The sequence below is a fragment of the Lytechinus variegatus genome, chromosome 14, assembly GCF_018143015.1.
Source record: "Lytechinus variegatus isolate NC3 chromosome 14, Lvar_3.0, whole genome shotgun sequence".
Classification (NCBI taxonomy): domain Eukaryota; kingdom Metazoa; phylum Echinodermata; class Echinoidea; order Temnopleuroida; family Toxopneustidae; genus Lytechinus; species Lytechinus variegatus.
In genome coordinates, this window is record NC_054753.1 from 12,817,758 (window position 1) to 12,829,977 (window position 12,220).

A 12,220-nucleotide genomic window follows, 5' to 3' on the forward strand; every position below is an offset into this window, starting at 1 on the left:
ATAGGATCGATGCTGTCGTCTGCTACTTCGCAGATAAGGCGGCCACCTCGCTCGCGCGCTAGCTGTACAGGCTCCGTCACAGGCCCACGACTACTGATCATTTACATTGTACACACCTTGCATATCATCATGAGGGTGAAGTCATCGAGGGAGGGTTTGTGTGACCCCCACTGGCCTATACAATTAAAAAATATATATATACTAGAGAAACGTTAAACTGCTTAAAAAACAACAACAAGATCTCAGTCAGGATTGGTCGTCTTTAGCGCCCCCCCCCCTGACGAGTCAGAACTGATGCAGGGGACGCACCCCTGCCTCTCCCTCCCCTGACAAGTTTTAAGAAGCAAAATTAATAATTTGTTATGAAAAACTGCAATAAAAACAGACGCTTTTTTTTGCTTGTCGATTTTTTTTCTGGTACGAAATCCTTTTTTGTGGTTGAAGACCTTTTTTTTGCTTGTCATATTTTTTTCTGGTGCAAAATCCTTTACTTGTGGTTGAAAGCCTTTCTTTTTTTTGCTTGTCAATTTTTTTTGCGGAAGAAATATCCTCCAAATTGCACCCCCTTTTGGAAAATCCTGGGTACGCCACTGGCCGTCTTTTTTAGGAAAGAATTGGCCTGTCTTTTACCTCCCCCTGTCAGAGGCCATGAAATCAAAAGAGAGCAATATCAGTGCAAAAAAGGTTAGCTTTCTGATTTTTTTTTAATTACAAAAATCTAATTTTGTGATAGATTTTGACACTTAGTAAAATTCAGAAAATCATATAACATATTTCACCCTTCTCTCTTTCCTATTTTCTCTTTTTTTGTCGAGAAAAAGCCCCCCCCCTTCCCCCATCTGTACGCCAGTGGGTAAATTACTGTCAGGAGTGTATATCACCTGTGAGTACGAAGCGCAAGCTGAAAATTATTGATACCCTGAATCTGAACAACATAAGGGGCCCATCATACTTAAAGGTCAAGTCTACACCCCCCCAAAAAAAAATGTTGATTTGAATAAATGTAGAAAAAATCAAACTAGCATATTGCAGAAAATTTCATAAAAATCGGATGTCAATTTATATAGCATAGGCGGATCCAGGGGGGCGAGGGGCCCGCCCCCCCCCCCCCCCTATTGGCGGAGCAAAAAAAGAAAAGATGGGAAAGAAAGAAAAAAAGAAGGGAAAGAAAGGAGGAAAAGAACAGGAAAAATGGAGAGAGAGGAGTGAATAAAATAAAGTCAGGTGAAGAGTTGGAAAGGATTTAAAATGTATATTTCTTGTCACTTTATTAAATTTTCGCTCGCGCTTCGCGCTCGCATAGCCTGTTCGATGAGATACCTGTGGCGTTGTGGCCCAGTGGATTAGTCTTCGGACTTTGAAATAGAGGGTCGTGGGTTCGAATCCCAGCCATGGCGTAATATCCTTCAGCAAGAAACTGATCCACAATGTGCTGTACTCAACCCAGGTGAGGTAAATGGGTACCGGTAGGAAGTAATTCCTTAAGAAGCTGTGTGCGCTATGAACGCCTAGCTCAGCCTGAGCACCTAACAAGATGGATATGTGCGGAATATAAATATCCTATATTGTATCTTGCTCAATAGGTTGATGAATTATGTCTATAGCTTAAATATCAAGATTTGAAGTCAATATACAAAACATATTCAAACTTTTATTATTTTGTTTGATTTAACAAATTTATTATTTTTAAGTGCTCTGTAAAATGTCCGTTTTATGGTGTAAATATCATTCGCAGCTTTTTGCACTGTGCGCTTGATTTGCCAAGTAGGCCTACATGTTGTCTTTGTTTATTATATAAGATTCTTTATACATATAACAAACTTCTAAAAATCCTCCATTTCTGACAGTTTATCAAAAATTTCGTCCCGCGATTTACGCTAGCATTGATGATAAAAAATATTTCAACTCATAAATCCTATTCATTATTACAAAAGTGCTTAATTTAATTTTCAGGCCTCAAATGTCAACAAATTTTACTCACTCATTAGGCTTAATAAATTTTCATATATTCCTAATAACTAAATCGTCTTTTTCAGAAAGGAATATTGACAAGTTTCATATCGCGCCTTTAGATTGTGCTTAAATTTAACCTTTTCATACCGGATTATTCCGCTCGCGCTTCGTGCTCGCATTATTGATTTTCATGATAAAAATTAAATGTATTCAGAATGCCCAGATTCTGTCTAACTCTAAAACACGCGCACACATGTTTATTTAGATACCAAGCTTGATTTTGGTTTAAAACATGCAAAAAATTATCCAGTTGCGCTCGCAATGTAGGAAGATAACAAAATACCCATCCTTTTGAATGATTTACAAAACATGAATAAAGACAGTGTCCCATTTTTTCTGCTCGCGCTCGCATCAGCTGTTTAGTTTCACATTTATACCGTTTATTTCATAAAGTGCTTAATTAGAATGTCAATTTTTTTAGGTCGGAATGTCAAAACAATTTCAGCTCGCGCTCACATTATCTAAAAGTTAAAATATGTATCATCTCAATGGCTATCTGCAAATCATCCTTGACGGTCCCTTTACGATCAAGCCAGAACCCATATTAAAATGTCTGCTCGCGCTTCGCGCTCGCAGTAATTATCTTGTTACAAACGCATCTTGTTCAGGTTCACAAACATTGCCCAGAATATTCAATTTTCAGGACAAAAATACATGAAATTCCAAAAATTTCAGCTCGCGCTTCACGCTCGCACTATTCAATAGGGCTTATGAGATTATTACATGTTTTATGTTGTTTTAAAAAGTAAACGACGAAAGAAATGACTGTTGGCTCATTACGCCACTGAGACAACCCCTTTTACATCCGATTTTGATAAAAATTTCAGTGTTATTCTTGTTGGATTTTCATCTTTTTATTCAAATCAACTTTTTGTTGGGGTGGACTTGTCCTTTAAAGCTTAGCAATCATCGTATATAACGTTTTTTTTATTGATTGATTAATTGCATTGACTACAATGACTGTACAATCAATCGTAAAAATGAAGCGTATGATCAATCGCTATATATTCTTTGTGTTACGGACCATGTCATGCGGGTGCGAAGCGCGAATCGACTTCACCCCCCCCCCCCTGAATTCATTCCCTTTTCTCCTTCTCTTATCTCCTCTCCTCCCATTTCTCATCACCTTCTTCTTTCTATCTTTCTTTCTCTTTTCCATATTTATGTGTCTCCAATAGGTGGGGCGGCGCCGCCACCGCTTCGCCCACTGGATCCTCCTTGCAACTTTTCACAGTCTAAAATGGATGCTGTCTTTTCATAATAGACTCTTTATGAAAATCCATGTTTTATTGTTCGAAATAGACATGAAATAAAATACTCCGAAAATTTGCTTTGCCCAATATTGATCGTGGGCCCGGCAGCCGCTGTGCGGCGCCAGATCGACGAGGCTCTATCCCTTTACTCGTTGAATGCCAAACAGGGTAGCAGCAATTCCCATGGCTTTTAACGTATTTTGATCTGACGCGGCCGGGGTTTGAACCCCCGGCCTCCCGGTTGTGAGACAAACGCTCTACCAACTGAGCCAACACACCGGTTTACAAGTAGTTATTAAACTTTATCACTGAAAGTATAGTATTTGATCGCTTCAAAATGACGGCATTATTTTGTTCATCGGCAAACTATTTGTTCTCATCATACTTTTATAGGCAATTTTGACTTTGGCGTCTTTCGAACAGTGATGAGCTCTGTCCGCACAAGCTATTCATTTCTGATCAATTTCTCTCTTTTTTTTCAATTGGTATTCGTTTGTATCTACAATAAAAAAAATCTCGTTCCCTCTTAATATTGGAGTCCCACTGGCGGATCCAGCTAGGGGGTGGGGAGGGGCACATCCTGCCCGTGCCCCTACCCCCTTTGAGAAGCAATATAAAGTTAAAATTTGTAAAACTTGACTTGACCTTAACTCTCATGAATGCGCCGAAGTGAGTGCAGGGCTATTTTCGACGGTTTATAGCCCAGGCGACATTGTTTAACTGCCCTTTATTCAACATTACGAAATCTAAAATATACCCACCCCCGATATACCCAACCCTATAAAGGGTGTTTTCAAATTTTACCGATATCAGTATTTATGTGTTCAGTAACCACAGGCAGGCAGGACCTCCGGCCACATCGTTGTTGGACACCATATACTAGAGGCGTCGATCCTGGGGGGGGGGGGGCAGCAGGGGCGATCCCCCACCAATGAAAATATTTTGGGGCATACATATCGTTTACCCCCCCCCCCCCATAACACCAGATGTGCAAAAATAGAATAAAATTGTAATGTTACACAGAAATCGTCAAGCGGGATTGAGATACACAACTCGTTCTTTATTTAAAATCAGGCTCAAAATGTCTATTTTTCAGATTGGAATATAAATATTTTCAGCTCGAGCTCCGCGCTCGCATAAATTGTACTTTTAGATACCATTCTTAATCATTGGTGCCAAAAATGCTTAAAATATCAAGCTTTCAGGTCAGAATGTAAAGAAATCTTAGCTCGCTCTCGGCACTCGCATTGATGTATATAGTGAGATATGTATCCTCATGAGTTAAACAGTCCTAAACAGGTACCTTTTCAGCTAACACTTCGCACTCGTATTAATTTGTTGGTATATATATAAATAAATAAATATATATATATATATATATATATGTGTGTGTGTGTGAAGCTATACAGGTACAACAGTATATATAACATATATACAACAGTATATATATATATATATATATATATATATATATATACTGTTGTATATATGTTATATATACTGTTGTACCTGTATAGCTTCACACACACACACACACACATATATATATATAATATTTATTTATTTATATATATACCAACAAATTAATACGAGTGCGAAGTGTTAGCTGAAAAGGTACCTGTTTAGGACTGTTTAAACTCATGAGGATACATATCTCACTATATACATCAATATATATATATATATATATATATATATATATATATATATATATATATATATATATAATATATATATATATATATATATATATATATATGTATATAAATATATGATTTTGCCCCCCCCCCCCGATCTGAATAATGGATCGACGCCCCTACCATGGACTACCGAGAAAAAGACACCTTAAAGAGACATTGTGGACCTTTGGTATGTTGAATATACGATAAATATCCCATTTCTAATAGTTGCGTCCTACTTCTCCTTGATTGCCTTATCACAGGTACACAAACTTTCGGGGGGGGGCCTTGGGGGCCACGGACCCCCTCTTTCAAAAAAATCACGGCCTAGAAAAAAAAGGACAAAGGGCGAAATATGATGTTCTGTGTATAATGCCAAAATATTTCACAAAATTAAATAATGAGAGGCTTGGTCACTTCTCTCGCTCACAGCATTTCAGAATTTTAGCCCCATACGTCTATTGTGTCTTTCCCTAATTGTTTTATAGTTTTATATGATGCAAAACTATATTCTATAGTATTTACCATGACATAACAAAAAAGCCACAGAGAATAATGTTAGAAGTGAATTATCAAAAAGTGCCTAATATGACTTCTGTTCTATTTTGCTTGAACCGCGCGCCCCGACTAATTTGGCCCTGTTCTTTGTATTTGGGCGGGCCTTGGGCCACTGGCTAATAGAATATGAATTTCAATTCAATCCAACTCAAGCATTGGCGGCGGAAGTCAAAAAATTTAGGGGGTCCACCTGAAATTTTGACAAGCTAAAAAAAAAGTTATCAACAAAAATTTAGGGGGGCAGGTCCCTCCGCTCCCCCCCCGCTTCCGTCGCATATGAACTTAAGGGCGGATCAAGCCTTCGCCAATGGGAGGGGGGGGTCGGAATTTTTTCGGTCATATTTCCCCCGATCGGCCGCTCGAAGATGATTTTTGGTTTCTTTAAAGGGGTATATTTAATAGCCACTTCTAACCTTTATTCTAATTATAAATCAACATAAATATATGATATCATAATCCTTATTTATATAATGCGAGCGCGAAGTGCGAGCTAAATTTATTCGAAATCTTATGTATTTTTTCCTGAAATATGAACATTCTGCATGGGCAATATGTTTGTTATTCTGAAAATATGTGTTTGCAACTTAATAATTACGAACGCCAAACGCGAGCAGCAATGAACTGATGGAAAAGGGTACCTGACTTGCATGCAGTTAGCCATGAAGACGTTGCATATCTTAAAAATCAAATAATGCGAGCGCGAAGCGTGAGCTGAAATTAAAAAGAATACTTAAATAATGGAAATTCTAAACACTTTTTGTAACTTAAACAGAATAGAATATTTCTAATCCGCCAATAGGGTAGACAGGAATAACGTTTCTGGGGCTTTATTCAACAATTTCTGACATTTTACTGTAATCCCCATGGTGAGTGGAGCCAACGTATTTCAGCGGAACAACCAAAATACAGAGACTGAAGCTTTTAGGGTTGCCCCGGCCGGCAAGGGCGCCGGAAGCGGGGGGGGGGGGGCCCCAATGTGCCCCCCTGAAAGTAGAAAAATGATAAATTATTTAAGGACAAAAGTAAACGAAGAAGGCACTTTTCTGCCTAAAAATTGTCATTTCCATTGTAAAAAATGAAAAAAAATTGCCTCTGACGGGGCAATTACATTATCATAATAAGCCTCGCGTCTTTTGACGAACAGTTCTTCTGTGAAACATACCTTTGATAAGCCCCTTTTCCATCTTATTACAGTGTGATAACGATTAACATTTTAATGAATACATTTCAGACTAAAACCGAATGGCAAGCTATTTTTTTTTAATATCTAAACCTACAAATTATGAAAAAGATGGATATCTTTTTAGATAAATGATTTGATTTTATATATTTCGATCTAAAAAGTGAAAAAAAATCAAGCACGTTTTGAAATAAAGAGATGGCTGCGAGCTATTTTTTTATTTTTATACTATGACCTGAAAGTTTTCTTTTTTCCCAATTATTCCCCTCCCTTCCATCATTCAACTTTCTTCCCGGTCCTATCTTCTTTTTTCGCCTCACCTTCCGCCCCTTCGCCCCCTTGATTTACCGATGATGACCCCTCCCACGGCAGATATTTTGTGTAAAAATGGAATATAAGTCTCGTTAATAAAGTGTTTAAAAACAAATTTGGGGGATTAAACATAGTTAAAATTCACTGTGAAGGATTAATCATAACTCATGAAAACTATTCTTTATACTGAGTACGCAAACAATGAAAATATTCTTATATTCCAAGTAAATTTGGAATAAAGGGAAAGTGAATTGGCTTAACAAAGGTATGATTTTACTGCATGGGTATGGAATATTCTCGTCTCACCGTCTATGCACTAAATTTACTTATAAGTATCCAGAGGCGATTTTCTTTTTTCGTCATTTTATGAAATTGACAATGGCCATCGATGTCATCAATGTCATCACTATTTGGCTGGCATATCGAGAATAGTTGGGCCGGTATGCCTTTTCTTTTCCTAACCAAGTTCTTAACAAAAACTGTTTATACATGTATATATTTCGAAATTCGAGGATAGGCCTACATGTGTATAATTTCGATTTTAAATTATGTATTTTTTCCCGGGATTTTTTCCATAATAAAAGAGCACACATAGTAGGGGGACATTTGATATTATGTACCCCCTTTCCAAAATGGTAGGGGGACGCGTCCCCCCTGGGATTTTCGCCCATGGTGATGGGGGAGCTTTTGCATTTTCTAGAATAAAATTGAAAGATTTCGTGCACACTTTGGGTGAATTTTGTGAATTTTGCCCTCTCGATCGGTGGCCCCCGGCTGCGTACGGTCATGTTTGTCATCTTAAAGTCTTTAAAAGGCCTATATTACATTGGTTTGAAACAATTGAGTTTGCAATAAGGCTCGTAATTTGCTGGAACTGTGACCCTGATCATGAAGAAACACCAGTCTGGGTCAGAAGGGAGGAAACAGGAGCAAAAAGAACGTACTCTCAAGAAATTTAATTTTGAATGCTCATAGACACGCAACTTTTACACTCAATTTTTACACAAAGTTCTTACCGTGGGGGGTCACACACACTCTCCCTCCGCTCGATCGCTTCCGTATCTCACGCTTTCAAAAATATTGTACCCCCTTCGGAATTTTGCCCCCCCCCCAAAAAAAAAAAAAAAAACTGAAAGTGTTCCGGCGCGCCTGCCAGCCGGCACCGGCCTCGCCCCCCCCCCCCCCCCCGCTGGATCCACATACGGCTATGCAACTCTCATATATTTAAATCTCCCACTGCTCCGATTGAATTTATGAATTTAATTTAGAAAAATGTAGTCAACAGAATACAACAGAAGTAAGTTTATAGAGTTTTGGGCTTACCTTTAGAATCCAATGTCATGAATCGATTACAAAAATCTCTAGATTTTAAAACGAGAAAACAACGGATACGTTGTACTTTTTCAGAACTGAACTAATAATAAGTCTTTGACACAGAAGTGGATACATGGATACTAAGATACGTGGATACACATGGATACGAGGATACGTGGATACTGGGATACGTACGTGGATACGTAGGATAAGTGGATACATGGATACGATGATACGTGGATACGCGGATACGAGGATACGTGGATACGTACGTGGAAATATACTCAGTGGATACATGTGGTTAACGGATACGTGGATACGAGGATACGCGGATACGGGGATACTGGGATACGTACGTGGAAATATACTAAGTAGATACATGTGGTTAACGGATACGTGGATACGAGGATACGCGGATACGAGGATGTTTACAGGGGGAGGATCCAGCTTTCGCTACAAGGGGGAAAGGAAGGGAGAGTCTGAAAAATTTCCATCCATTTCTGTCGGTCGTTAACTAAAAGTAGAAACTGGTTGGTTTATAATTCTTTTCTTGGTTTAATCATGGACCTACCAAGGTACTTGTCTAGTCAGGATTGAGAATACATTCTTTATTATCCGTCCTTAATCGTTTAAACGCAAGTTTTTTCTTCACATTTTCATTTTTTCTGCTTTATAATTGCGACAAGAACTATTTTATGCTAATATATGCGAAATTAATTTATGCATATTTCTAAAAATTCATATAAAATACTTTTTCTTCTTTAATTGTGGATTGATTTTTACTTGCTCATAACTTTCTCATTATTTGTCCGATTTTTCTCAAACTTTCGTTGATCTGTGTCCGATTTTTCTCAAACTTTCGTTGATCTGTTTCTTTGAATTTTCTGTTTTCACACAAGCGATATTGTTCCAAAGATTTCATTCTCCTTTAAGAGTTATGTATTCTAAGTAACATGCACGTATTCTGGGAGGGGTCGTTGCCCTTGCTCCCAGGGTAGGCAAAAAAGGGGGCGCTGAAAAGGGGAAGCAGCGGGTGGAAAGAAAAGATGAATAAAAAGGAGGAAGCATGAAGAGAAAGAGAACTAAGGGGAAAGAGAGAGAAAGAGAGAAGAGGAAAAACAAAACAGGAAAAGATGAATAAAAAGGAGGAAGCATGAAGAGAAAGAGAAATAAGGGGGATAGAGAGAAAAAGAGGGAAAAGGAAAACAGAAAAAGACATAACAAAGGCACCAAATTGACAATAAACAAGGGGCGCCTAGTTGCTCGTAATGAGGGGGCTACAGACTGACGTTAAACTAGAAGGGGCTCCAAATTGATGTTAGACCAACATGACCAACGGGGGAATCAAATTGTGTTATAAGGAAAGGGTGACAAAGTGACCTTAAACATGGGGGCACCAGGTTTATCTTTTACCCAGTGAGACCCAAATTGACCTTAAATTCTTAGGCGACACCAAACTGACCTTAAAAGGGGCGCTAAAAAGATGTTCGCGTAAAGGTGGAGCAAAATAATATTTCCAAGAATGAGTGGCACCTACAGTAATTGACCTGTAACGGCGGGCGCCAAACTGGCGCCAAATTTATGTTTGAGTAGGCGCAAACCATAATTTAAACTTGAAAAGCGTCAAAATAATTTCAACTTAAGGGGCGGGCACCCAGGCAATTTTCCGTGTAAGGAGGGGGCGCAAAACTGAGGAGAATGAAACCATCGGAATAAGATCATCATAAGAAAAACCAAAAAGAGACATTTTCAGGGTATTTAATAGTCCACCAAAGAAAAAGGTGTTCATCAGTGACATCACACATCCTTGTCCCATTGCCAATTGGAGGATCTCCATAGCATTAGTAATTGTAATATTCAAATGCTTTATAAACTTTCTCACTTTGTCCTTTTTTTTCTCAAACTTTCTTTCTTCTTATTTTTTTATTTTTCTTTTTCTACACAAGCCTATTTGTTCCAAATGTTCCATTCCCCTTTAAACAAAAGAGGTCACCAAGTTGATCTTCATCCTAGGGAGTGCGACAAATTTACCTTCAACTTAAAGGGGACCCCATCCTTCTACCTGAAGTGCAATAAATATGGGGTACCGATTTGTCCCGAAAGGAGGGGCACCAAGAGTCAGGAATGTCCGTTTTTAGTTTTAGATTTAAATTTCCACACAAAAACGCGCTCCGGACTGATTGTGTATATACAAACGTGATTAAAATATAAGAAATTTCTGATCGCAATAGGCCCATAACATATTTTTATTCGCGCTTTGCACTCGAATCACTAAGTTTACATTCCTCTTCACCACTTCAAATAGCGGTAAGAAAATCAGCCTTTTCATAATCCGGTCACTTTATTCAATACTTATCTAGGCATAAATTCATGACATATTATAAATTACATTTCATAATAAAGAATTAAGAATAAAACGAGTCATATAGGACTAATACTTATTCGTATTTATAATCAGAACGAGACATTCACATAATAACCAACCAATGAAAGTCAAATCCAATTTGTGCTCAAAACGAAATATTATATCAAACGCGTCATTGCATGCCGATGTTCTGTTACAAATGCAGTTCTAGTACTCCATGCTCTTTTGAAAGTCATCTGGATGTTAAGTAGGACGATAATTGTTTTTAAATAAGTAATTTATATGCCAATATTGCACTCCTTACTTCTTATTCCTATCCTTTTCTCTTCATCAAGTTCATTCTTTCTATAATTTTTGAAAAAAATAAATTATATGCCATTCATGCAATAACTCATTAACAAAACTTTTTATTCACTCCTTTACTTCTTATTCACATCTTTCTTAAAAAATCGGACAAAAAATTTAATTATCAGGTCATTTTTGAACTATTAAATCTCTAGTTTTAAGTTAAAAATGATAAATAGAACGACTCATATTAGATAATTCATAATCAAAACGAGACAATCACATTGACGAATGGCTAAGTTACACCCAGGGAGTAGGAATGACTGCTTAAATCCGATGACCGAATCTGTAGGTGTTTAAGTAAAATTGGTTCTTTAGCGCTTTATAAACAACGAGATAAAAGCGCAACAAGACATAGCCCTGAATGAAATTAATTTGTTTAAAAAAACTTGAAAAGGCATAACTTTCCTATTTTACCTTTTTTGATGAAATAGCTTGTTACTCATTTTTCTACTTATTCAAATCAATAATTTTTTGGGTATAGAGTTCACCTTTTATAAGCTGCATATTCGTACATGTTATTATATTAGCCTTTACTGAAAAATCTATAATAATCCAAACAGTTTATTTATGTTTTGTTTACTGAAATCAACTTAATTAAATAAAATCAATTCTAAAAAGGATTAAAATTTATAGCTAAAATTGTAATTATATTGGCATAGGCAATTGATACATGTTTCGCTATAAAGAGAGCAGCCAATTTGGAACAATTAACTTATTAAAGTAGCCTTTTTCTATCTTTCTCTCAAGAAAAATACAAATTAAAAACGATGTAAATTATCTGGCAGAAAGGGTAATTAGGGTGCGTGATGCTTCGTTCTAAAAGTTCTTTTAGTATCATGTACTTCTTTATGTGGTTTCCATGTTCTAGAGTATCAGGAACTCCTTGATGTTCCTTCATAGTACCAAACTATCCACATATCAGCTTATCCGCGTATCCACGTATCCATGTATCCAATAGTATCCACGTATCCGCGTATCCACGTATCCAAGTATTCATGTATCCAATAGTATCCAAGTATCCACGTATCCACGTATCCACGTATCCACGTATCCACGTATCCATGTATCCAATAGTATCCAAGTATCCACGTATCCACGTATCCACGTATCCGCGTATCCAAGTATCCATGTATCCAATAGTATCCAAGTATCCAAGTATCCATGTATCCACGTATCCGCGTATCCACGTATCCACGTA